This window comes from Equus caballus, chromosome 10, assembly GCF_041296265.1.
Source record: "Equus caballus isolate H_3958 breed thoroughbred chromosome 10, TB-T2T, whole genome shotgun sequence".
NCBI lineage: Eukaryota > Metazoa > Chordata > Mammalia > Perissodactyla > Equidae > Equus > Equus caballus.
Genome location: NC_091693.1, coordinates 6,047,649 through 6,074,537, shown reverse-complemented (window position 1 = coordinate 6,074,537; position 26,889 = coordinate 6,047,649). Strand labels below are relative to the sequence as shown.

Sequence of the window (26,889 nt, the reverse complement as noted above, 5' to 3'; positions counted from 1 at the left end):
TGTAAAACCGAGATGGTAAAGACAGGCGACTGCAGCAGAACAGCTTGCGAACAGGGGCCTGGAGGGGCGCAGGGTCCGCGGGTGATCCCAGCGGGACCGGGAAACACTGGTGGGCGGCGGGCGGGGCGGCGGGCAGGCAGGAGAAGGGGCACGCAGCCTGCGAGGAAGGGGCCCGGGAAGGGCAGTTTGCGTGCTGTAGCATCCTTGGAGCGGACCGGGAGACTCGGGGCGGTCCCCTCGCTGCCAGGGCTCCGCGCCAAGCACGCGCTGTCCAGCGATGCGGTGAGACACGATTGGGACCGGCGACAGAGAAAGGGCGCGAAGAGATGACGACAAAGGGCAAAGGGCGAGGTCCAACGGCCCAAGCCCAGCTGGCCTACTCTGGCTTCGGGCCTTCCCTCGCCTGGTTCTAGGCGGTCGGCACCAAACAGGCCCCGCTGGGGGTGCACACCGCCCGGGACTGCGGGGCTCGCTCGGCCTCGGCCCGCGGGGAGCTTCGGCGACCAGGCCTGCCAGCCGCCATCCCTGCCCCGTTGGGTCCCCGGGGGCAGAACCTGCTCAAAGCCAGGGGCTGGAGCAACCCTGACCCACCGTGGCGGGCAGGCAGCTTGCAGGGAGCGCCAGGTAGGTGGGCGGGCCGGGGCCGTGCTGTTTCCCCCGGGGACCAGCTCTGCCCAGGCAGCCTGGGAGCCTGCAGGGGGCCATGTGCGGAGGTGCAAGAGAGACAGGCCAGCAGGGACGCACGAACCCCCAGCTTCTTCCTTTAAGGCATCCGCCATAGAGGACACCAATTTTCCCTCTCCACCGCCCATACAGGTAGCTCAGAGCTCCGGGCCCTGCCTCCTCCCGGAACTTCTCTTGCGCTTCTCCACATCCTGGAGCCAGGAAAGGGTAGGAGCCGACAGCATCACCACGCGGGCAGCGAAGCTTTCTGTGATGGGGACCCGCCTGGATGCTGCCTTCCACAGCATGTCTTCCTGCCAGGCAGGTTCTCTTCACTTCTCTTTTGTGAAATCGGTAAAACGGCATTTAAGCCTTAGAACTTTTTTCAGGTCATACAGGTGGGAGTGGCCAAGCCAGGATTTGAACCCAGTCCGTCTGATTCCAAAGCTCCTGAATTTAACCTCCTTGGACTGCGGTGCCTCACCACAATAAATGTGTTACCATGTTTATGGTCCTTAGGTACTTCACATCGTGGCACACCTCTAATGAGCACACGTGCTCTCCACTAGGAGGTCTGAATTGGTTCAGCTTATAGGTGGACCATTGGCCACACTGGGCTCCAGGCTCCTCAGAAGATGTAGGCAAGATGTTAGCCGAGAAATCAACATAAAGGTCAATCTGGACTATGAAGCTCTGGGGGCCCAGGAGAAACAAAAGCAAAAACACTGTGTAAAGATGAAATCCAGTACCTGGAAGGTCTGTGGGGTTTCTGCCACCTCATGGAGTCCACGGACAGCAAGCCAGACCAGTGGAAATGACCAGCAGAAAAAGGACAGTCCAACCCACCGTGTGGAGATGCTCCCACGTGGATACAGCAGTTAGAACGAACTGAGAGGAGGACAGTCACTCACGAAGGACATGTCAAAAAGAAATGTCCCAACAATGAGATACCACTACACACCTATTAGAATGGAGGAAATCCAAAACACTGACAACACCAGGTGCTGGAGAGGATATGGGGCATCAGGAACTCTCATTCGTCTATCGTTGGGGGAATGCAAACCGCTTTGGAAGGCAGTGTGGCAGTTTCTTACAAAACTAAACACACTCTTGCCATGTGGTCCAGCAAACATGCTCTTTGGTGTTTACCAAAATGAGTTGAGCACTTGTGTCCATGCAAAAACATGCACATGGATGTTTAGAGCAGTTTTATTCATAATTGCCAAAACCTGGGAGCAACCAAGCTATCTTTCAGTAGGTGAATGGGTAAATAAACTGTAGTACATCCAGACAATGGAGTATTATTCAGCGCTAAGTAGAACTGAGCTATCAAACTATGAAAAGACATAAAGGGACCACCAACTGTCAGCATATCCCCCTAGGTCATTTCTCTTCTCATTGATCCTTGCAGCCAACCACGCAGCTGTCTGTGCAAGGACAGGAGATACATACCAGGGGGTACGGGACCCACCTGGCTTTAAAGGCTTGTGCCCTAAGGGCACCAGTATCTCTTGTAATAATTCCATAGACCAGTTTCAGGATCCTGGCTGGAACCGACAATTTGCCAATGTTGACTTCTTCAGTCTACTGCGTGGGATGTATCTTTTTATTAGGTCTTTTTAAATTTTTCTCTCAGAAAATTTGTAGCAGAGTCAGCAAATTATAGTCAACTAGCCAAATTCAGCTCATAGCCTGTGTTTGTAAAGCAAGTGAGCTAAGAATCATGTTAAATTTTTTAAAGGGCCGTAAAGAAATTTAAAAGAAAACAAAAAAGAATATGCGACAGAGACTACATGTGAGCCAGGAAACTTATATTGTTTGCTATCTGGCCCTTTAAGAGAAAGTTTGCCACTACTGTTTGTAGTTTTCTGTGTACAGAGCTGGCTCAGCTTTTGTGAATTTATTCCTAAGTATTTTATGGAATTTGTAAATATTATTTTAAAACCATTTAAAATAATATTTAAATATTATGTCTTAAATATTTAAATATTTATGTCTTTTAAATAGTTTACTTTGATAGTACACAGAAAATACATTTATCTATCTATAATCTATTCACCTACACAACACACACACACATAATATACACACTATATCGATATATATAGACCTTGTGTACTGGGGCCTTGCTCAATTCACTTTCACTTCTGGTAGTTTCTTTGCAGATTCCTTTGGGTTTTCTACGTGCACATAATACTTTCTGTGAATCATACATCTCTGAATAAAGTCAGTTTTACTTCTGTTTTAATCTGTATATCTGTTATTTCTCTTCCTTATCTTCTACATTTGCAGAGACCAACAATTGTCAGCATAGCAACACCGGGCCTTTCTCTTCTAGTTGAGCCCTGCAGCTGTCTGTGAGTGATCTCCCAGGGACAAGGACAAGAGATGCATTTCAGGTGGGTGCAGCGTCCGCCCTGGCTGGAAAGCCAAGGACACCAGCATCTCTTGTAATAATTCCGTATACTAGCTTTCAGTGTCCTGGCTGAAAATGACAATGTATCAATATTAACTTTCCAGTCCACTCTGATGATACATGTAGTAGGATACAGAAAAAAAAATAGTTTTTTCCTTTTTTTCTTTACATTGACCTTGTGTACTGGCAACTTGGTAAGTTCACTTTTTACTCCTTATAGTTTCTTTGTTTATTGGGAAATATTTCCTACACACGCAATCATGTTTTCTATGCATAAAGGCACTTTATTTCTTCCTTTTTATTCTGTATGACTTTTATTTCTTTTTCTTACCTTTTACACTTATTACAACTTCTAGTAAAATATTGAATACAAGTGGAGACAGCGGATAACCTTTTCTAGTTCCTGATTGGAGGAGGAAAGTGTTCAGTATGACGCTAATTGAAGATATTTTATAGACGTGCTTCGTCACATAAAGGCTGTTTCCTCCAATTCCTTCTTTGCTGAGGTGTTTTTTTGAAAGGGGTGTTAAATTTTGTCATTTACTTTGCCCAAAGCTGTAGACATAATCATATGACTTTTTTGTTTATTCTCTTAACATAATGAATCACACTGATTTATTTTTGAGTGTTAAACCAACCTTGCATTTCTGGGACAAACCCCACTTGTTCATACTAGATCATCCTTTCATGTTTGGTTGAATTTAATTTCCTAAAATATGAAAGAATTTAGTATGTCTATATTCATGAGAGTTATTAATCCGTTGTATTATTTTCTTAAGTTTTGTTATTAGAGTAATGCTGGCCACATAGAACAAGTTAGAAAAAATTGCCTTCCTCGCTATTTTCTGAAGGAGTGCATGCAACACTGGTAAAATAGCTTCCATGTTTGTTTGATAGAATTCACCAGTAAAATCATTTGACCTGCAATCCTTTTCCTGGAAAGATTTTTTAGTCCCTTCTTATCCTTTCAGTATCTTTCAGATCTGTATTCATGCCCCAGTTTTATTCATGATATTTGTAATTATTTTTCATTTTTTATAGCTTTATTGAGATGTAGTTCACATACTCATACAACTTACTGATTTAAAGTGTACAGTTCAATAGTTTGTAGTATATTTACAGATATGTGCAACTCTAATGGAAAAACACACTCCTGTGTGTCTCCTTTATTCTCACGTTACTCCACCATACTACTTCACTTCTGATACCAGATGTGTGGGCTTTCCACACATCAAGTAATTCTCCAGTTCTCAGTGGACACTGACCACGTGTCCTACAAATTTAGCTCCATTCTGACACCATCTACCTGGAGATGGTGTCAGATCCTTCAGGTTAAGGGCTTAGTCTCACAGGACTGTCCCCAGTTCAGATGCCAACCTCAAGCTCAGGTTGTCACCTGTGCTTCCGACTGACTGGCTATGAATTGGAGGTTCCCACGACTTCCTCCCTGGGTTTGATTAATTTACTAGAGCAGCTCACAGAACTCAGGAAACCAGTTTACTTACTGGATTACTGGTTTACTACAAAGAATATTTAAGAATATTAATGAAAAGCCAGATGAAGAGATACAAAGGGTGAGCTCTAGAATGGTCCTGAATACAGGAGCTTCTGTTCTTATGGACTTTGGGGTACACCACCCTCCTGGCACATGGATGCGTTCTGGTTTACCAACTTGAAAGCTCTCTGAATTCCGTCCTTTTGTTTTTTTGTGGAGGTTTCATTACATAGGCATGGCTGATTAAATCACTGGCCATTAGTGACAGAACTCAATTTTCTCCAGCAACCTCTTGCCTCCCTGGAGGTGGGTGGAGGGACTGAAAGTTCCAGTCCTCTAATCACATAGTTGGTCACCCTGGCAACCACCCTCCATCCTTAGGTTCATCATTCACTGAAACATCCTTATGTGGCACACACGTCTACAGTGATGTGCTGCATAGCACTGGCCCACATCTATGACAGTGGTCTCATAAGATTAGTACCATATAGCCTAGATGTGTAGTAGGCTATACCATGTGGGTTTGTGTAAGTGCGCTCTGTGATGTTTTCACAATGACAAAATTGCCTAATGATGCGTTTCTCAGAATGTATCCCCATCATTAAGAGACACATGACTGTATTTCTTATTATAAATCGCAATATCACAGCAACCATCACCAAAGTCAATTTTAGAATTCTTTATCACCTCCAAAAGAAACCCCCTACTGTTCAGCTCCAACTCTCTATCCCTCAACCCCTTCAAGCCCTAGGCAACCACAGTCTACTTTCTGTCTCTATAGATTCCATGTTCTGGACATTTCCTATGAATGAAATCATATAATATGTAGTCTTTTGTGACTGACGTTTTTCACTCAGCATAATGTATTCAAAGTCCATTCGTGTTGTAGCATGTATCAGTACTTCATTCCTTTTAATGACCAAGTAACGTTCCATTGTGTGGATGCACCACATTTGTTTATCCATTTGTCAGTTGATGGACACTTGGATTGTTTCTACCTTTTGACTATTGTGAATAACGCTATAAACATTCAGGTACAAGTTTCTGTGTGGACATATGTTTTTATTTCTCTTGTGTACATGCCTTAGAGTGGAATTGCTGGGTCATAGGATAACTATGTTTAATACTTTGAGGAACTGACAGACTGTTTTACAAAGTGGCTGCACCATTTCACATTCCCACTAATGGTGTTTGAGGGTTATAATTTCTCCATATTCTCACCAACACTGTTCGTCTTACTTTTTGATTCTAGCCATCCTGGTTGGTGTGAAATTGTCTATTACCGTGTTTTTTTTTTTAGTATCTTCATTAATTTTCTTATTGAGGTAATATTGGTTTATAACATTATATAACTTTCAGTGCACCGCATTATATTTGAACTTCTGTGTAGACTACATCATGTTCATCACCAAAAGTCGTTGCCATCTGTCACTTTACAAATGTGCCGTTTTATCCCTTTTGTACTCCCTCCCCTCTTGCCCTCTGGTAACCACCAATTTATTCTCTGCTTCTATGTGTTTGTTTATTACTGTTTTCTTTTATCTTCTACGCATGAGTGAAATCACACAGTATTTGGCTTTGTCTGTATGACATATTTCTCTTAGCATAATACCCTCAAGGTCTATCCATGTTGTGGCAAATGGCAAGATTTCATCTTTTTATGACTGAGAAATATTCCATTATATATATATATATGCCATATTTCCTTTAGCTATACATCCACTTATAAGCAATTAGATTGTTACCAAGTCTTGGCTTTTGTGAATAATACTGCAGTGATCCTGGGGTGCATGTATCTTTCAAATTAGTGTTTTTGTGTTTTTTGGATGAATACTCAGAAGTGGAATAGCTGGATCATATGGCAATACTGTTTTTAATTTTTTGAGGAATCTCCATACTGTTTCCATGGTGGCTGCACCAATTTACATTCCTGCCAGCAGTGTACGAGAGATCCCTTTTCTCCACGTTCTCTCCAACGCTTGTTATTTCTTGTCTTTAATAACAGCCATTCTGATGGCCATGAGGTGATATCTCATTGTGGTTTTGATTTGCATTTCCCTAATAGTTAGTGGCGTTGAACATCTTTTCATATACCTGTTGGCCATCTGTATATCTTCTTTGGAAAAATATCTGTTCAGATCCTCTGCCCGTTTTAAAATTGGGTCTTTTGGGGTTTTTTTGCTGTTGAATTGTATGAGTTCCTTATATATTTTTGATATAACCCCTTATCACATACATGATTTGTGAATATCTTCTCCCAGTTGGTTGGTTGTCTTTTTGTTTTGTTGATGGTTTCCTTTGCTGTGCAGAGCTTTTTAGTTTGCTGTAATCCCATTTGTTTATTTTTTCTTTTGTTTCCCTTGCTTGAGGAGACATGATATTCAAAAAGATACTGCTAAGACTGATGTCAAAGAGTGTATTGCCTATGTTTTCTTCTACGATTTTTAGGGTTTCAGGTCTTACATTCAGGTATTTAATCCATTTTGAGTTTATTATTGTGTATGGTGTAAGATAATGGTCTACTTTCATTGTTTTGCATGTGGCTGTCCCATTTCCCCAGTACCATTTATTGAAGAGACTTTCCTTTCTCCGTTGTATGTTCTTGGCTCCTTTGTCAAAGATTAGCTACCTGTAGATGTGTGGTTTTGTTTCTGGGCTCTCAGTTCTGTTCTATTGATCTGTGTGTCTGTTTTTCTGCTAGTACCATGCCGTTTTAATTATTATAGTTTTGCGGTATATTTTGAAATCAGGGAGTGTGAAACCTCCAGCTTTGTTCTTTTTTCTCAGGATTGCTTTGGCTATTTGGGGTCTTTTCTTGTTCCATATCAATTTTAGGATTCGTAGCTGTCTTTCCATAAAAAAATGTCATTGGGATTCTGATTAGGATTGCGTTGAATCTGTAGATTGCTTTAGGTAATATGAACATTATGACTATGTTATTTCTTCCAATCCATGAGCAGGGAATATCTTTCCATTTCTTTGTGTCTTCTTTTATTTCTTTCAACAATGTTTTATAGTTTTCATTGTACTGGTCTTGCATCTCCTTGGTTAAATTTATGTCTAGGTATTTTCTTCTTTTTGTTGCAAGTGTAAATGGGGTTATATTCTTGATTTCTCTTTCTGCTAGTTCACTGTCAGTGTATAGAAAGGCAACTGATTTTTGTGTATTGATTTTGTACCCTGCAACTTTACCGTATTTGTTTATTATTTCTAATAGTTTTTGGATGAATTCTTCAGAATTTTCTCTATATAAAATCATGTCTCTGCAAATAGTGATAGTTTTACTTCTTCCTTTCCAATTTGGATCCCTTTTATTTCTCTTTCTTGCCTAATTGCTTGGGCTAGGACTTTCAATACTATGTTGAATAAAAGTAGTGAAAGTGGGCAGCGTTGTCATGTTCTTGTTCTTAAAGGCATAGCTTTCAGTTTTTCACCATTAAATATGATGTTAACTGTGGGTTTGTGATATATGGCCTTTATTATGTTGAGGTACTTTCCTTCTATACCCAATTTATACAGAGGTTTTTTTTAAAAAATCACAAATGGATGTTGAATCTTGTTAAATGCTTTCTCTGTATCTATTGAGATAATCATGTGATTTTTATTTTGTTAATGTGGTGTATCACATTGATTGATTTGCAGGTGTCAAACCATCCCCACATCCCTGGAATAAATCCCACTTGATCCTGGTGTATGATCCTTTTAATATATTGTTGTATTTGATTTGCTAATATTTTGTTGAGCATTTTTGCATCTATGTTCGTCAGCGATATTGGCCTGTAATTTTCGTTTTTTGTGTTGTCCTCATCAGGGTAATGTTGGCCTCATGAAATGAGTTAGGAAGCATACTCTACTCTTCAATTTTTTTGAAGAGTTTGAGAAGGATAGGTATTAAATCTTCTTTGAATGTTTGGTAGAATTCACCAGGAAAGCCATCTTGTCCTGGACGTTTGTTTTTGTGGGAGGTTTCCGATTGCTCTTTCAATCTCTTTACTAGTGATCTGTCTATTCAGATTCTGTATTTCTTCTTGATTCAGTTTTGGGAGGTTGTATGAGTCTAAGAATTTATCCATTTCTTCTAGATTATCCAATTTGTGGGCATATAGTTTCTCATAGTGTTCTCTTATAATTCTTTGTATTTCTGTGGTATCCATTGTTATTTCTCCTCTTTCATTTCTGATTTTATTTTTTTAATTTGAGTTCATAATAGTTTACATATTGTGAAATTTCAGTTGTACATTATTTCTTGTCTGTCACAATATAAGTGCTCCCCTTCACCCCCTGTGCCCACCCCGCTTCCCCTGGTAACCACTGAACTGTTTTCTTTGTCCATGTGCTTGTTTGTATTCCACATATGAGTGAGATCATCTGATGTTTGTCTTTCTCAGTCTGGCTTATTTTGCTAAGCATAATTCCTTCCAGATCTTTCCATGTTGTTGTAAATGGGATGAATTTGTCTTTTTCTCTGGCTTAGTAGTATTCCATCATCATATATACACCACATCTTCTTATCCAATCATCGGTCAGTGGGCACTTGGATAGTTTCCATGTCTTGGCTATTGTGAATAGTGCTACAATGAATGTAGGGGTACGTATGTTACTTTGGATTGTTGATTTCGAGTTGTTTGGGTAGATACCCAGCAGTGGGATGGCTGGGTCATAAGGTAGTTCTATTTTTAGTTTTTCGAGAAATCTCCATGCTGTTTTCCATAGTGACTGCACCAGTTTGCATTCCCACCAGCAGTGTATGAGGTGCTCCACATACCTCTCCAACATTTCCACACCCTCTCCAACATTTGTTATTTTTAGTCTTAGTGATTATAGCCATTTTAACAGTGCAAGGTGGTATCTTAGTGTAGTTTTGATTTGCATTTCCCTGATGATTAATGATGTTGAACATCTTTTCATGTGTTTATTTGCCATCTGTATTTCTTCTTTGGAAAAAAGTCTGTTCATCTCCTCTGCCCATTTTTTGATGGGTTGTTTGTTTTTTATTGTTCAGTTGTGTGAGTTCCTTATATATTATGGAGATTAGCCCCTTATTGGATACATGATTTGCAAAAATTTTCTCCCAATTGGTGGGTTGTCTTTTGGTTTGATGCTAGTTTCTTTTGCCTTGCAGAAGCTCTTTAGTCTGATGAAGTCCCACTTGTTTATTTTTTCTTTTGTTTCCCTTGTCTGATAAGACATGGTATTTGAAAAGATCCTTTTAAGTTCAATGTCAAAGAGTGTACTACCTATATTATCTTCCAGGTGTTTTATGGTTTCAGGACTTATCTTCAAGACTTTGATCCATTTTGAGTTTATTTTTGTGTATGTCATGAGATAATGGTCTACTTTCATTCTTTTGCATGTGGCTGTCCAGTTTTCCCAACACCATTTATGGAAGAGACTGTCTTTTCTCCATTGTATGTTCTTGGCACCTTTGCTGAAGATTAGCTGTCTGTAGATGTGTGGTTTTATTTCTGGGATTTAAGTTCTGCTCCATTGATATGTGTGCCTGTTTTTGTACCAGTACCATGTCGTTTTGATCACTATGGCTTTGTGGTACATTTTGAAGTCAGGGATTGTGATGCCTCCAGCTTTGTTCTTTTTTCTCAGGATTGCTGTAGCAATTTTGGGTCTTTGGTTGCCCCATATGAATTTTAGGATTCTTTGCTCTACTTCTGTGAAGAATGTCTTTGGGATTCTGATTGGGATTGCATTGAATCTGTAGATTGCTTTGGGTAGTATGGACATTTTAACTGTGTTTATTCTTCCAATCCATGTACATGGAATCTCTTTCCATCTCTTTATGTCATTATCTATTTCTTTCAATAATGTCTTATAGTTTTCATTGTATAAGTCCTTTGCCTCCTTAGTTAAATTTATTCCTAGTTACTTTATTCTTTTTCTTTCAATTGTAAATGGAATGGTATTCTTGAGTTTTCTTTCTGTAAGTTCGTTATTAGAGTATAGAAATGCAACTGATTTTTGTAAGTTGATTTTGTATCCCACAACTTTACTATAGTTGTTAATTATTTCTAATAGTTTTCTGATGGCTTCTTTAGGGTTTTATATATATATGAGATCATGTTGTCTGCAAAGAGTGAGAGTTTCACTTCTTCACTCCCTATTTGGATTACTTTTATTCCTTTCCCTTGCCTAATTGCTCTGGCCAAAACCTCCAGTACTATGTTGAATAAGAGTGGTGAGAGTGGGCCTCCTTGTCTTGTTGCTGTTCTCAGAGGGATGGCACTCAGTTTTTCCCTATTGAGTATGATGTTGACTGTGGGTTTGTCATATGGCCTTTATTGTGTTGAGGTAATTTCCCTCCATCCTGATTTTTTAAGAGTTTTTATCATAAATGGCTGTTAGATCTTGTCAAATGCTTTCTCTGCATCTATTGAGTTGGTCATGTGGTTTTTATTCCTTGTTTTGTTAATGTGGTGTATCACGTTGATTGATTTGTGGATGTTGAACCATCCCTGTGTCCCTGTGATAAATCACACTTTATCATGATGTATGATCTTTTTGATGTATCGCTGTATTCGGGTTGCCAATATTTTGTTGAGGATTTTTGTATCTATATTCATCGATGATATTGGCCTATAGTTTTCCTTTTTTGTTGTGTTCTTGTCAGGCTTTGGTATCAGAGTGATGTTGGCTTCGTAAAAAGTGTTAGGAAGCATTCCATATTCCCTAATTTTTTGGAATAGCTTGAGAAGGATAGGTATTAAGTCCTCTCTAAAAGTTTGGTAGAATTCCCCAGGAAAGCCATCTGGTCCTGGGCTTTTATTCTTTGGGATGCTTTTGATTACTGTCTCCATCTCTTTACTTGTGATCGGTCTATTCAGATTCTCTATTTCTTCTTGATTCTGCTTTGAGAGGTTGTAAGAGTCTAAGAATTTATCCATTTCCTCTAGATTGTCCATTTCATTGACATAGAGTTTTTCATAGTATTCTCTTATAATCCTTTGTATTTCTGTGGTACACATTGTTATTTCTCCTCTTTCATTTCTAATTTTATTTATCTGAGCTTTCTCTCTCTTTTCTTAGTAAGTCTGGCTAGGGGTTTGTCAATTTTATTTATCTTCTCAAAGAACCAACTCTTTGTTTCATTGATCCTTTCTACTGCCTTTATTGTTTCAATAGCATTTATTTCTGCTCTGATTTTTATTATTTCTCTCCTTCTTCTGACTTTGGGCTTTGTTTGTTCTTCTTTGTCTAATTCAGTTAGGTGTAGTTTGGGATTGCTTATTTGGGATTTTTCTTGTTTGTTAAGGTGTGCCTGTATTGCAATGAATTTCCCTCTTAGTACCGCTTTTGCTGTATCCCAAATGAGTTGGAATGGCATGTTATCATTTTCATTTGTCTCCAGATATTTTTTGATTTCTCCTTTAATTTCTTCAATGATCCATTGGTTGTTGAATAGCATGTTGTTTAGTCTCCACATTTGTCCTTTTCTCAGCTTTTTTCTTGTAATTAATTTCTAGCTTCATAGCATTGTCACCAGAAAAGATGCTTGTTATTGTTTAAATCTTCTTAATTTTATTGAGGCTTGTCTTGTCTCCCAACATATTGTCTATCCTTGAGAATGTTCTGTGTGCACTTGAGAAGAATGTGTATTCTGCTGTTTTTGGATGGAGTGTTCTATATATGTCTATTAAGTCCAACTGTTTTAGCTTTTCATTTAATTCCACTGTTTCCTTGTTGATTTTCTGTCTGGATGATCTGTCCAATGATGTGAGTGGAGTGTTGAGGTCCCCTACTATTATTGTGTTATTTTTGATATCTTCTTTTAAGTTTGTTAATAGTTGCTTTATGTACTTTGGTGCTCCTGTGTTGGGTGCACAGACATTTATAAGTGTTATGTCTTCTTGGTGGAGTGTCCCTTTGATCATTATATACTGCCCCTCTTTGTCTGTCTTATCTTGAAGTCTACTTTATGTGATATAAGTATTGTGACACCTGCTTTCTTTGGTTTGCCATTAGCTTGGAGTTATCATCTTCCATCCCTTCATTCTGAGCCTGTATTTGTCATTGGAGCTGAGATGTGTTTCCTGGAGGCAGCATATTGTTGGGTCTTGTTCTTTAATCCATCTCGCCACTCTGTGTCTTTTTATTGGAGAATTCAATGCATTTGTGTTTAGGGTGATTATTGATATATGAAGGCTTAATGCTGCCATTTTATCACTCGTTTCTGGTTCTTCTGCATTTCCTTTGTTTATTGTCCTGTGTATTTTGGTCTACCAATCGATGTAGTTTTTTATGTTGTGTTTATTTATTTTCTCCTTATTTATTATTTGTGTCTCTGTTCTGCTTTTTTGTTTAATGCTTACCCTGAGATTTGTATTCAAGATCTTGTGGATAAGATAGTCCCTTTTCAGATGGCCTCTAATTTCCTTAGACTAAACCAGTTCAGTCCCTTTTCTCCTCCTCTCCTAAGTTGTTTTTCTCACATCTTATTCCATCTTGTGTTATGAGTTTGTGGTTAAAATGACAAGATTGTCTTTGTTTTTGGTGTTTTCTTTCCCTTTGTTTTTAATGCTATACTTGATTATTTGCTATCCTGCTCTGATTCTGTCTACCTATTTAACTCCTTACTCTGTGCTTTGTAACTCCTTTGTCCCTTTGTTTTTTTCAGGTATGAGGGCCTTCTTGAGGATTTCTTGTAGTTGGGGGGTCTCGTGGCTATGAACTCCCTTAGCTTATGTTTGTCTGGGAAAGTTTTTATTTCTCCATCATATCTGAAGGATATTTTCACTGGATAGAGTATTCTTGGCTGAAAGTTTTCATCCTTCAATGATTTGAATATGTCATTCCAGTCTCTCCTAGCCTGTAAGGTTTCTGCAGGGAAATCCAATGAATGCCTGATGGGGGTTCCTTTATAGGTTATTTTCTTCTGCTTTGCTGCCCTTAGTATTCCCTCTTTGTCATTGAGTGTTGCCAGTTCCACTGCTATATGCCTTGCAGTAGGTCTTTTTACATTGACATATTTAGGAGATCTGGAAGTCTCTTCCACATGGATTCCCTTTCCTAGGTTTGGGAAGTTCTCTTCTATTATTTTTTTGAACAAGCTTTCTACTTCATTCTCCTTCTTTTCTCCTCTTGAATACCTATAATTCTTATGTTGCATTTCCTGGTGGAGTCGGATATTTCTCAGAGACTTTCTTCATTTCTTTTTGGTCTCAGTTCTCTCTCCTCTTATATCTGGAGTATTTCAACATGTCTATCTTTGATTATGCTGGTACGCTCCTCTGTGATGTCCACTCAAGTGTTCAGGGAATGTATTTTGTTTTATCTCTTCCATGGTGTCTTTCATCTCTGATATTTCTGATTGGTTCTTCTTTATAGTTTCAATCTCTTTTGTGAAGTAGTTCCTGAACTCGTTGAATTGTTTCTCTACATTCTTTTACCTCATTGAGTTTTTTGATGATAGCTGTTTTGAATTCTTTGTCATTTAGATTACATATTTCTGTGTCTTCAGGACTGATTTCTGGGTACTTGTCATTTTCTCTCTGGTCTGGAGATCTAATATAGTGTTTGATATTGCTAGAGGGAGTTTCTCTGTTCTTTTGAATCCTGGGGTCATTTGGTCACAGTTACCACCCAGTGCCACTGGGTGGGGGTCAAGAGCCACTTATTCTGAGCCCTTTGCTTTAAGCTGAAATCCCAGGGGCTGGAGCTGTGTGGAGTGGGTGGGGAGAGGGGTACTTTCTCCTGCATCCTCTCAGGGTTTTCTCCTTCTGCTATCCTGGGGTGTTGGCTTCATAACGTCAGCCCCTGTGAAAGCTTTTGCCCTAGTAGAAGGCTTCCCTCTAGGCTGCAAGGGCCCTTGGGAGTCCTTTGTGTTCTTGTGAATGAACGTCTCCTCCCCTGTTCCTTCCCTCTCGGAGGCTGCCCGCAGTCCTGGATTGCAATCTTCAGGGGAGGGAGTGAATATTTCTCTTACCCTGTTCCACCTCCTCTGAGGGAAGCTGCAGTCTCTCTGCCCTCCGTCACGTGGCTGTGTGGGTCTCTCCAACAATTTTGTGTTGTGTTTGGAAGTCATCTGTTGGATTGTGGATTTTTTTTGTTGTTGTATATTGGAGGGGAAAGATTTCTGAGAGACCTCACTCCACCATGATGCTGATGTCACTCCCTGATTTTATTTATTTGAGCCTTCTGTCTTTTTTCTTAGTGAGTCTAGCTGAGGGTTTGTCAATTTTGCTTATCTTTTCAAAGAATCACCTTTTAGTTTCATTGATCTTTTCTATTGTCTTTTTAGTCTCTATTTCATTAATTTCTGCTCTGATTTTTATTTTCCTTCCTCCTACTGACTTTGGCCTTCATTATTTCTTCTTTTTCTAGTTCTTTTAAGTATAGTGTTAGATTGCTTGTTTGAGATTATTCTTGTTTGTTGAGGTAGGACTGTATTGCTATATACTTCCCTCTTAGTACCACTTGCTGCATCCCATAGATTTTGCTATGTTGTGTTTTGATTTTCATTTTTCTCCAGGTATTTTTAGATTTCTCCTTTGATTTCCTCATTGATCCAATAGTTGGTCAGTAGTATGTTGTTTTGTCTCCACATTTTTGTGACTTTTCCAGCTTTTCTCTTACAGTTGATTTCTAGTTTCATACCATTGTGGTTGAAAAAGATGTTTGATATGATTTACATCTTCTTAAATTTATTGAGACTTATTTTGCTCCCCAACTTATGGTCTATCTTTGAGAATATTCCATGTGCGTTTGAGAAGAATGTGTATTCCTCTGTTTTTATATGGAATGTTTTATATATATATCTATAAAGTCCATCTGGTCTAGTGTCTTATTTAAGACCAGTGTTTCCTTGTTGCCTTTCTAACTGGATGATCTATCCATTGATGTAAGTGGGGTGTTAAAGTCCCCTACTATTATTGTGTTGCTGTAAATTTCTCCCTTTAGGTCTGTTAGTAGTTGCTTTATATACTTTGGTGGTCCTATGTTAAGTGCATATATATTAATAAATGTTATACCTTCTTGATGGATTGTCCCCTTTGTCATTATATAATGTACAGGTTTGACTTTTTGGCTTGAAGTGTATTTTCTCTAAGTATGGCTACAGCCACTTTCTTTTGCTTGCTGTTTTATTGGAGTACCATGTTCCGTCCCTTCACTTTGAGCCTATGTTTGTCTTTAGAGCTGAGGTGGATCTCTTGGGGGCCGCATATTGTTAGGAATTGTTTTTTAATCCATCCAGCCACTCTGTGTCTTTTGATTGGTGAATTCAATTCATTTATAGTTAGGATGATTATTGATATATCAGGGCTTACTAATGCCATTTATCTTGTTTTCTTGTTGCTCTATATTTCCATTGTTTTTCTTTGTGTTTCTGTCTGCCATTTCAGTTTATTGGTTTTCTGTGATGTGTTTTTCAGTTTCCTCTTTTTTTCTGTTTTGTCACTCTGCTCTGAATTTTTTTATTGTGGTTACCATGAGGTTTATATAAAAAATCTCAAAAATGAGATAGTCCTTTTTCTGCGGATAGCATCTTATCTCTATTTGTCTATGCAGGTTTCATCCTTTTACTCTTCTCCTTCTATGTTTTTGTTGTCACAAATTATCCCTTTTTGTATTGTCAGTTACCAAATTGAAGTGATTACAGTTATTTTTAATGCTTTCTTTCCCTTTAGCCTTTACAGTATAATTGTTTACTAAGCTATTCTGATATAGAGTTGCAATTTTCTGATTTTTATCCTGTATTTATCAATTTTCTTAAAGCTTTGTATACCTTTGCCTCTATTTTTAGGTAGAAGAGCTTTTTTCAAGATTTCTTGAAAGGCAGTTGTAGTGGTAATGAACTCCCTCAGCTTTTGTTTGGGAAAGACTTTCTCTTTGATATCTGAAGGATAACTTTGCTGGACAGAGTATTCTTGGCTGACAGTTTTTATCTTTCCATATTTTGAGTATATCATTCCATTCTCTCCTGACCTATAGTTTTCTCCTTAGGTTATTTTTTTTTTTCTCTTTGGCACCCTTAATATTCTTTCTTTGTCATTGACTTTCAACAGTTTTATTATCATGTGCCTTGGAGAACGACTTTTTGCACTGAGATAATCATATGTTCTATTAGCTTCATGCACTTTTAAATCCAGTTCTTTCCCCAGGTTTGGGAATTTCTCAGCTATTATTTCTTTAAATAAGCTCTCCATTCCCTTCTCCTTCTGGGATACCCATTATCCTTATGTTGCTTTGCCTAATTGAGTTGGATATTTCTCAGAAAAATTCTCCATTTTAAAAAAATCATAGTTCTCTCTTCTCTTCCACCTGAATCATTTCTAGAGTTCTATCTTTGAGCTTATTAATTCTCTCTTCCATATGGTCTGCTCTATTTCCAATGCTTTTACTTTATTCTTCATCTCATTTATTGTGTTCTTCAGCTCCAGGATTCCAGTTTGGTCCTTATTTAGAGTTTCAATCTCTGTGGTGAAGTACTCCTGTTCATTAATCTTATTCCTGAGCTCGTTGAACTGTCTTTCTGAGTTTTCTTTTCTTCTCTTTTGGTGAGGAAGATTGGCCCTGAGCTATCATCTGTAGCCAACCTTCCTCTTGTTGCTTGAGGAAGATTGTCCTTGAGCTAACATCTGTGCCAATCTTCTTCTATTTTGTATGTGGGATGCCACCACAGCATGGCTTGATGAGCAGTGTGTAGGTCTACACCAGGGATCTGATCCCATGAACCCCAGGCAAAGCAGAGCATGCAAACTTAACCACTATGCCACCAGGCCAGCCTCTCTCTCTGAGTCTTCTTGTAGCTCATTAAGTTGCTTCCTGACAGCTATTTGGAATTTTCTGTCTGTTAGATCACAATCTTCTGTGACTTCAAGCTTGGTTTCTGGGGTATTGTCATTTTCTTTTTGTAATACTGTTACTGTAGTTTTTCATGTTGCTTGATGAGTTGTTCCTCTGCTTACACATTTGTGGTAGCAAACACCTCTCTTGTCTGGGTAAGGTTTTGTTTACTTTAGTTCTGTCTGCTTCTGGTCGTATTTGAGAGCCTTCTCTTTCCACTCAGCACTGCCTCTGCCAGAGATGTCATCAGTGCCCTCGTTGTAGTGTTGCACCACTGAGGTTGCTGATGCCTTGCTGCTCATGGTGTCACTGCAGTCACAGGGTTGCCATTGGGGTCATTGGGCTGGCAAACACCTTTGCTCCTTATGGGGTCACCTGGGTCACTCATTTCCCAAATGTGAGGAGGGAACGGGGGAGTGGGGCAGAAGCCAGGATCACAGGCACCTCCACAGCATCTGGGTTTTTTGGGGCTGCAGGCACTGCTGCCATGGTTGGTGGGGGCAAAATCGTGAGTGCCACCATAGCTGGGGGGGACCAGGGTCATGGGCTTTGCTATTGCTGTTACTGGGCTCTCCACAGCCTTGGGTGGTCTGCTGTATGCACCACCTGTGCTGCTGCTTCTGGAGGTGCTGGGTTTGTGGGTGTCACCACAGCTACCACGTGGGTCAGGGTTGCAAGTGACACCACCAGTGCCATGGCAGGAGGTGTACCTGGCTCACAGGCACCTCTGGGGTTCCTGGAGCCTCTGGTTTTGGGCACCAGCATGGTTCCTGGAAGCTTAGGTCATGGGCACTGTGGCTGCTGCCAGCGGCCCAGGGTCTTGGATGCAGCCACCACTGCTGGAAGGGCTGGTGTTGGAGGTGCTGCCACCAGGGGAGGGGAAGGGGGCTGGGTTTCAGGCACCACTGTGGTTCCTGGAGCCTCTGATCTCAGGTACCACAGCAGTTCCTGAAGCTTTTGGTCACAGGCACCACCCACCACTGCTGGGCAAGGAGGAGGGGCTGAGTCACAAGTGCCACTGCAGTCCCTTGGAGGCCCTGGTCTCAAGTGCCAGTGTGATTCCTGGAACCTCAGGTCATGAGCTCTGCAGCCACTGCTGGGGGTCCTGAGGTCTTCGATGCAGTCCCACTGCTGAGAGGGCTGGGATTGAAGGTACCACCACTGGGGGAGGGGAGAGGGCTGGGTCACCGGTACTGTCAGGGTTGCCAGAGCCTCCAGCCATGGGTGGCACAGTGGTTCCTGGTACCTCTGGGAGTGTGGTTTACCTGGGGCCTCTGTTCATGGGCATTACCAGAGTCACTGAGGCCTCTGGTTGCAGATGCAGCCACAATTTCTGGAGCCTCTGGTGTTGGGAGCTGCCACTGATGCTCCCCTGGTTCCACCACCTCCACAAGGTCCAGTCCACCCACCTTCAGATGTACAGATGTTTGGACTTCTCAGGTGTTCTGGTGTGCCATGCAGAGAGTCCCCTGTTGGTCTACAGGTGTCCTACTGGTTTTAACTTAGAGAGGAGAGACAAAGGGAATAACTCAACCTACCATGATGCTGACGTTACTTCTCATCTTTTGTAATATATGCATTCAATGCTTTAAATTTTCATTTAGCACTGCTTTCACTGCATCCCATAAATTTTGATAAGCTGTTTTTTCATTTTTATTTAGTTCAAAATATTATTTAATTTATCTTGATAGTTCTTCTTTGATCCATATGTTACTTACAAGTGTGTTTAATCTTCATGTATTTTCAGATTTTCCAGTTATCTTTAAGTTATTAATTTCTAATTTAATTCCATAGTGGTTTGAGAGTAGACATTGTATGAATTATAATCTTTTAAATTTGTTAAGCTCAGGGCTGGCCTGGTGGCACAGCAGTTAAATTTACATGTTCCACTTTTGTGGCCCGGGGTTCTCTGGTTCAGATCCCAGGTGCAGACCTATGCACTGCTTGTAAAACCATGCTGTGGCAGGTGTCCCACCTATAAAGTAGAGGAATACGGACACGATGTTAGCTCAGGGCCAGTCTTCCTCAGCAAAAAGAGCAGGATTGGCAGTAGATGTTAGCTCAGGGCTAATCTTCCTCAAAATAAAATAAAATAATTAATTAAAATTTTTTTAAAAAATTAAAAAAAATAAATTTGTTAAGCTCATTTTATGGCCCAAGATATGGTCTATCTTGTTGAATGTTTCATGTAAGCTTGAGAAGAATGTATATTCTGCTCTTTCTGGATGCAGTAGATGTCAGTTATATCTAGTTTATTGATCACGTTGTTGAGTTCAACTATGTCCTTATTGATTTTCTGCCTGCTAGATCTGTCCATTTTTGACAGAAGGGTGTTGAAGCCTCAAAGTATGATAGTGGATCCATCTGTTTCTCTTTGCAGCTTTATCAGTTTTTGCCTCATGAGGTTTGATGTGCTGTTGTTGTGTGAATACACATTAAGGATTCTTAAGTGTACTTGGAGAATTGGCCCCTTTATCACTGTGTGCTGCCACTTCATCCCTGATAACTTTCCTGGCTTTGATGTCTGCTCCGTATGAAATTAACATAGCTATTCCTGCTTTCTTTTGATTAGTGTTAGCATGGTATATTTTTCTCTATCCATTTACTTTTTTTTAAAAAAAGATTGGCACCTGAGCTAACATTTGTTGCCAATCTTCTTCTTTTCTTCTTCTTCTTCTTCTTCTTCCCAAAGCCCCCCAGTACATAGTTGTATATTCTAGTTGTGGCATGTGGGATGCCACCTCAGCATGGCCTGATGGGCGGGGCCACGTCTGCACCCAGGATCTCAACCGGCAAAACCCTGGGCCACCGAAGCGGAGCGCACAAACTTAACCACTAGGCCACAGGGCCGGCCTCTATCCATTTACTTTTAATATATATGTGTCTTTATTTTAAAGTGGGTTTTTTCTAGAGAAGATATACATGGGTCTTGGTTTTTTGTCCACTCTGACAATTTCTGTCTTTTAATTGGTGAATTTAGACCATTGATGTTCAAAGTGATTAGTGACATGGTTGGATTAATGTTGACCTTTTTTGTTACTGTTTTCTATCTGTTGCCTTTGTACTATATTCCTATTTTTGTCTTCCACTGTTTTTCTTCCTTTTGTGGTTTTAATTGAACATTTTATATTATCCCATTTTCTCTCCTTTCTTAGCATATCAGGTGTATTTCTCTCTTTTTTAACTTTTTTTAGTGGTTTCATCAGCATGTGCAGCTGTAACTTGTGGCTATACCACATCCTATTACACATATTTATATATAATTTATATAAATATATGTGTTTTTCTTGTTCTTGTTAATTGATCCTCTGCTCATGTTCTTTGCTCTTTTACTCAACTGTGGAGGAAAAATTGACTCATCTGAGTGGTCATGTGTTGAGCTAGACTTAATTCTTCACAGTTCTCTGGTTCAGCAAATAGGATGTGTTATAGCCACACTTTATATATATATTTATTCATATGAAACCATCTGAGTGAGAAAGAAAAGGGCTCATTGAGACAAATGGGTGAGGCACAAGGGGGCAGCATTAGGCAGCAGGGGGTCCTGCCCATCCAGCACTAGAGGAAAACTGGCCTGTAGCTTGCGTCTACCAGGCTAACAGTTGAAGCCAGGTACGGCATGGTTGATACTTACTGATGTCCTTCTGCTTTCCACAGTGGAACTTCTCCAGGCCAGTGTGCTGACTTCTGACCAGCCTCATCTGAAAGCACACCCTTTACACAGACACAGACACCCTGAGGTACTGGGCCTCCAGCTTGCTCTAGGAGGACAGAGGACGACGGGTTAAGTTTGTTTGATATAACTAGAAGGGGCTGTGCCTCCTCCCAGAAGAGCAAGGCCCATTCATGGCGATTAGCAAGGCCCACCACTTCTAGCTGGCTTTTGCTTATAGCAGCTGAGACACTGTTTCTTTCAGTAGAGGGAAATCAATGGGCTGGTGATCCAACACTTCGGACTCCAAAGAAACCAGGACAGGTGAAAAAGGTGCCCCAGGGTGAGACTCCTGCTTGCTGTGCCCATGCCGGAGCTACGTCTTCTCTGAAAGCCAGCAGCAAAAGTGCTGACGTTTCGATATTTCCTCGTTGGTGTTCACTACTCCACATCAAAGGGGGAACTCTGTCTGGGCAGGCCCCAGGCATTCTGAGTGAAGATGAGAGCAGAAGTGTCTAAAAGTGTATGGTGGTGTCCCATGAGACTGCAACAGATGTGCTCTGACTGAGATCACCCCAGCTGCTCTGAATAATGGTAGGAACAGAAATATCCAGAGCACAGGTATGGAGCTGCCTTCTCCCATTGTACCACCCAGGTTCTGGACTGTGCCCAGGTGCTCTGACAGCAGCATTTCCAATCGCAGACATGGTGCTAGCCTCTCAGACTGTGGCAGATGTGCTTTGGCCAGGTGAACAGTAGGTGTCTGATGGGAGGCAGGAACGGAAGTATCTCCTGGCATACCTTTTCTTCTCAGTGGCGCAGGTTTTATCATAGTAACAGGTTTCCTCTGAGTAGGTGGGCCCCAAGTGCTCAGACCAGAGACAGGAAGACTCCAAATGCAGTTGTGGTGTTGGTCCTTCCCGTCACAAAACACGTGCTCTCTTTAGCTAGGACCCAGGAGCTCTGACTGTAGGTAAGAACACAAAGGCCTCCAAGCACAGGTGAGATGCTGGCTCCTTCAACTGCCACAAACTGTAGGCACAAAAAGAAGTATCTCCAGCATGGGGATGGTGCTGTCCTCTTAATTGAAACAGATGTTCTCTGGCTGGACAGGTCCCAGGTGATCACAAGGAGGAACAGAGTATACAGCACACGTTCCTTCTCAGTGATGCTGTTTCCTCCAGTGGTAGTAGGTATGTTTTGGCTGGACTGGCTCTAGGTTCTCTCATTATATGTGGGAAGGAAAGTGTTTCCCAGGACAGATTTGCTCTCAGTAATGCTGGCTGTCCGATTTTAACAGGGATACAAAAGGTTGACAGGACCCTGGTGCTCAGGTCTGAGTCTCCCCCAACATGAGCCATGGTTCTGGGTGTCCCACTTGTCCTTGCTCCAAAGCTGAGTGTTCAAGACATGGTGCTGGCGCCTCAGACATACACAATGACCTCAAAGCTGCCACTACCCGTAAGGGCTGAAAATCTCATAAATCCAAATGGGTCTGGTGTGGTGTTGGCAAAAGATGAGCAGGAGTCCTCAGTGCTATGCCTGCTGGTGGATGAGCCAATAGGGAAACAGCTGAAGTGCCACCAAAGGCTGCCTGGGTGCTGACAGTGATGCCAAAGTTGGAAGATGGGAATGTCAAACTCCCAAAAGGTGACTGAGTTGTGCTCCTATTGGGTTCCATGGCTGCAGGATAGGTTAAGTGTGGAGATTTTGCTTGGGCTGCCAGGTTTCCCAAAGGGAAAGAGTTGTCAAAGCTGTCAAGAGGAGGCAGGAAGATAACAGACTAGGAATTGAACATGGTACCCACCTAGATTTCACTGGAGTCAAAGGCAGGCTTGGATGCCAAGTCTGAAGAGGGGCTGGTTATTGGAGTGAAGTGACTGCAGAATCAGTGGTCGCTGGGCCAGAAATGACAGCAGCATGGGGGAGAGTGTCTCCCTGTCGCTGCCAACATAGGCTCCTGAATTTCAGCTGAAGGGTGGTTCCTGCCCCAAAGGGAAGGTTGAAAGTTCAGGTACAGCTGCTGACCATAAAAGCAGGTGGGCTGGTGGCAACTGCGACCTTTGCGGGGGATATCTGCTGCACGTTGCGGGTGCTTGGTCAAATGGGAGGGAGCTCACGTGGGATCCTGGTGAAGACCTGAAGATGAAAGCCCGGGAAGGCAGGGCGATGTTGATATCAGTTGTAGCAAAGTCCACAGCACCCCAGGAGGTCCAATCTGAAGATGGGCAGACTGGGATGGTGGAAGTGATTGCAGAGGCAGTGATGGGCTGGCTGGTGAAGATAGGGATACTGGTGAAAGGGACTTGAGGAGTCTGTGAGAAAAAGGGAGGAAAATCCACATACACAGGTGTAGGTGACTCAATTCTACAGTAGGTAGGCTGTAAGGGGAGGGATGGGTGCTGGGAGGTTAAGAGAAGTAGAAGATCCTGCAGCGGTGACCAAGGGACTGGAATGCAAAGGGCCTCTCTTCTCATTATTAAGGGGAGCTCCCAATATGGGTTGGAATCTAAAGTGACAAACAGCAGGAATAGCAAAAGAAGGAGAGTTAGAGATTGCACTTCTCATCTTATGATCAGCATCTGGTGTGGGGGATGGATGGGTACAGGGGCAGACAGGATTGGTGGCCCAACAGACGGGTCAGTCAAATCAGTGACCGCTAATTTGATAGCATCCAGAATCTGCAAGGGGGAAGTGGCCAATGGCAATGTAACTGCAGTCCCCAAAACAAACAGGGAGAAAAAAGAGGCAGGCTGGGCGGAACTGATGTTGGAAGTGCCTCAGTTTTCTCCTCCAACCTTGTGGTTCCATTGGCTCAGTGTTATTCTCCAAGCCGAGGTCTCCAGCAATGACCATATAAGAAAGATGGGAGGTGGGGGCAGCTCACCTTGACTCCACAACAGTGGCAGTGGCAGCAGTAGTGGCAGCAATAGTGGCATTGAAAATTTCCATTTACAGAGCCTGCAACTGACAGACGTGGGTGGTGACTTTCTTTGACAGACTGTCTGAAAGCTTTCCTCTCTGAGTCTTCTTCTTTGACTTCAATAAGGCTGGAGAGCTGAGTCAGTGGCCTTCATCAAGCTCTTCCCTTGTCAGCCTCTCCGGCAACGGGAAGCTAGGCTGGGCCAGACAGTCCTGCCGCACCTGGATCAGTGGTATAAAGTGGCATTAAGCCTCTGGCAGGGCTGTGTGAGCCGGTGATGGTACAGCCCTTGGTGAAAGAGCTCATGCAAGACGTCTGTGATATCTTACCTAAGCTATCTTCTTGGAATAGAGGCGCAGGAGTGCTCCCAAATACATGACAACTCCACTCGTCACCGGGAGCCTGGATGCTGATGGTGCATTTCCATGGCTATGGGGGCCCCCTTTCTGATAGTCCTGCCTTTGGACACCTTTTGATTCTCTTCCTCCTTCAACATCGCCTCCCCTCACACACCTCATGTCTTCAGCTCAGTCTCCTTTAAGCAAGGATCTGGAGGGTGATTGCATGGCCCAGGCCTTGCAGAGGATGACTGCTTGATAAAGAGGCAAAGGAGAAGGAGAGTCAGTTTGTCCATGGAGGAGGGATTTTTACCATTCCCGAGTGGCTGGACACTTGGAGGTACAAGAAAGCAGCAGCAGCTTCTTCAGAGAGTGCTCTCGGGACCCTCAGAGAGAAGCACTGAGGCTGCCTAAGCTGATATGGCCTCTTAGGAGGCATGTAACACCCAGGGGCAAAGGCACTAGATCCAGGTGGAACTGCCTAGGAAAAGGGCCAAGGAGAGGCACGGAGGTAGCGGGGTGATCTCAGCCAGAAGGGGAACACAAGTGTGGCTGGGGCAGGGCAGGGCAGGGCAGGAGCGCAGCTTGCTGAGGATGTTGCCCAGGAAGGGCAGTTTGTTCGCTGTCTGATCCTGGGGGTATAGACTCAATTTGGGGGGCTCTCCTAGGTAACTGCTCCTTCATGGTGAACCATGTGCCATTCCCCCAGAAGGTGGTAACACAGCATTGGAACATGCGATAGAAAAGTGCACTAGCTAAGCACGCACCAGAGAAGGGCGTAAGGAAGAAATGCCAAGGCATGGGGCGAGGCCCAGAGGCCAAACCTCAGCAGGACTTTCTGGCGCTTCCTGACAGCCTCCTGCTGGTCGCAGGTGTTTGGCACTAAACGGATCTGGTGGTTTGATGAGACTGTTCATGACTGAATTCCAAGAGCCTGCATAACGGTCACTGCCAAGTCACTGTGTCTGCAGGCACCACAGTGCCTGACTTGAGGGCAGGGCCATAGGCAAGCTGTGTTCTGGGGTCTGCTAGTCCTTTTCCCGAGCCAGCCAGAGCAGGAGAACAGCCTAGCCCTGCCAGGGTGGGGGCCTGGCTTGTGGAAGGTTGGGGTCGAGAGATGTGTTGGCGAGGCGAGGGGTCAGCTCTGTCTCACATGGTTACTGTGTGCCCAGTGTGGGATGGCTGCAGCAGGGCATGTGCTAAGGTGGGGGCAGGGGGAGAGGTGAATTTACCCCAGCTTCTTCCTTTCAGGCAACCATCACGGATGCCCCCAGGTAACTCCTACGACCTACCCCCACCCCATCCATGCTGGTAGGTGAAGGCTTGGAACACCACCTCCTCCAGAGGCCACTCGAGCTCCTCTCCAGTTCCTGGAGTCACACACACCTTTTCTGTGGCCACTCTGGGAAGGCGAGTGTCACGAGCATCACCAGCTGGACTCAGAAGGTTTCTGAGGCAGAGACGTGGTTACTGTACCACAACACATCCTCTCCCGGCAGGCAGTTTCTGTTCACTTATTTTTACAAATTTGGTAAAACAGTGTTTAAGTCACAGGTGGTAGTGGCCCAGTCAGAATCTGAACCCAGGTTGATTCCAGAGCTCACGCGTTCAACCACCAGACGGCGGTACCTCCTCAACAGGGCCCATCATGCGTTACCATTTTTGACACCTACTACAGTTACACATCCGTAATGAACACAGCCTCGGCCTATGAGAAGGTCTTCTTTGGCTCAACTCATCAGTCAACCTTTGGCCAGACTGGGCTCCAGTCTCTCAGAGAAGGTAGGACAGGGCCTGCAATTGGTGACACATCCCTATGAGGCATCTCTCCTCAGTATGAGCCTTGCAGCAAACTGTGCATCTGTGCGAGATCTTCTCCAGGTACACGGACACCAGATGCACATCAGATGGGTGCTGGATCTTTCACAGCAAACCTTATGCCCCAAGGGCACGAATATCTCTTGTAATAATTCCATAAACCAGCTTTCAGGGTCCCAGCTGAAATGAACAACTTACCGATATTAAGTTTCCTAGTCCACAAGAGTGTGGTACAACTTTCCCTATTCTGGGGTATTTTAAAAAATCTTTCTCTCAGATAATGTTTTGTAGCAGGGTTCCAAACATTACAGCTCATGGGTCAAATTTGGCCCACAGCCTATTCTTGTAATGCCAATGAGCTTAAAATGGTGTTAACATTTTAAAAAGGTTGTAAAAACCAAACAAAACAGAAAAACAGAAGAATATGCAACAGAGACCATACATAAACTGCAAAGCGTATAACATTTCCTATCTGGTCCTTCACAGCAAAAGTTTGCCAATCCCTGTTCTGTACTTTTTGGTGCAAAGGTCTTGTACAGTATTTGATAATTTATTACTGGTACTATATGAGGTTTTTAAAATGATATTGTAGATGCTATCTTTTAAATTTTAGTTTTCAATTGTGTACTGGTAGCATATAGAATATGCAGTTGGCTTATACATATTGATCTTGTATGCTGGAACGTTGCTAAATTCACTCCATCCTTCCGTTAGTTTGTTTGTAGGTTTCTTATGATTTTCTACAAACTCATTCATATTTTCTGTGAATAAAGAGAGTTTTACATCTTC

At 42.3% G+C, this 26,889-nt stretch overlaps 1 long non-coding RNA gene across 1 annotated transcript; it reads left to right on the top strand.

Annotated features, from left to right (window-relative positions):
* The first annotated feature begins 320 nt into the window (after positions 1-320).
* On the top strand, positions 321-26,889 carry LOC138915882 (uncharacterized). Its single transcript, XR_011422293.1, has 5 exons — positions 321-628; positions 821-984; positions 2,956-3,062; positions 21,027-21,642; positions 25,534-26,889. It is a non-coding gene; the product is annotated as an uncharacterized lncRNA (long non-coding RNA).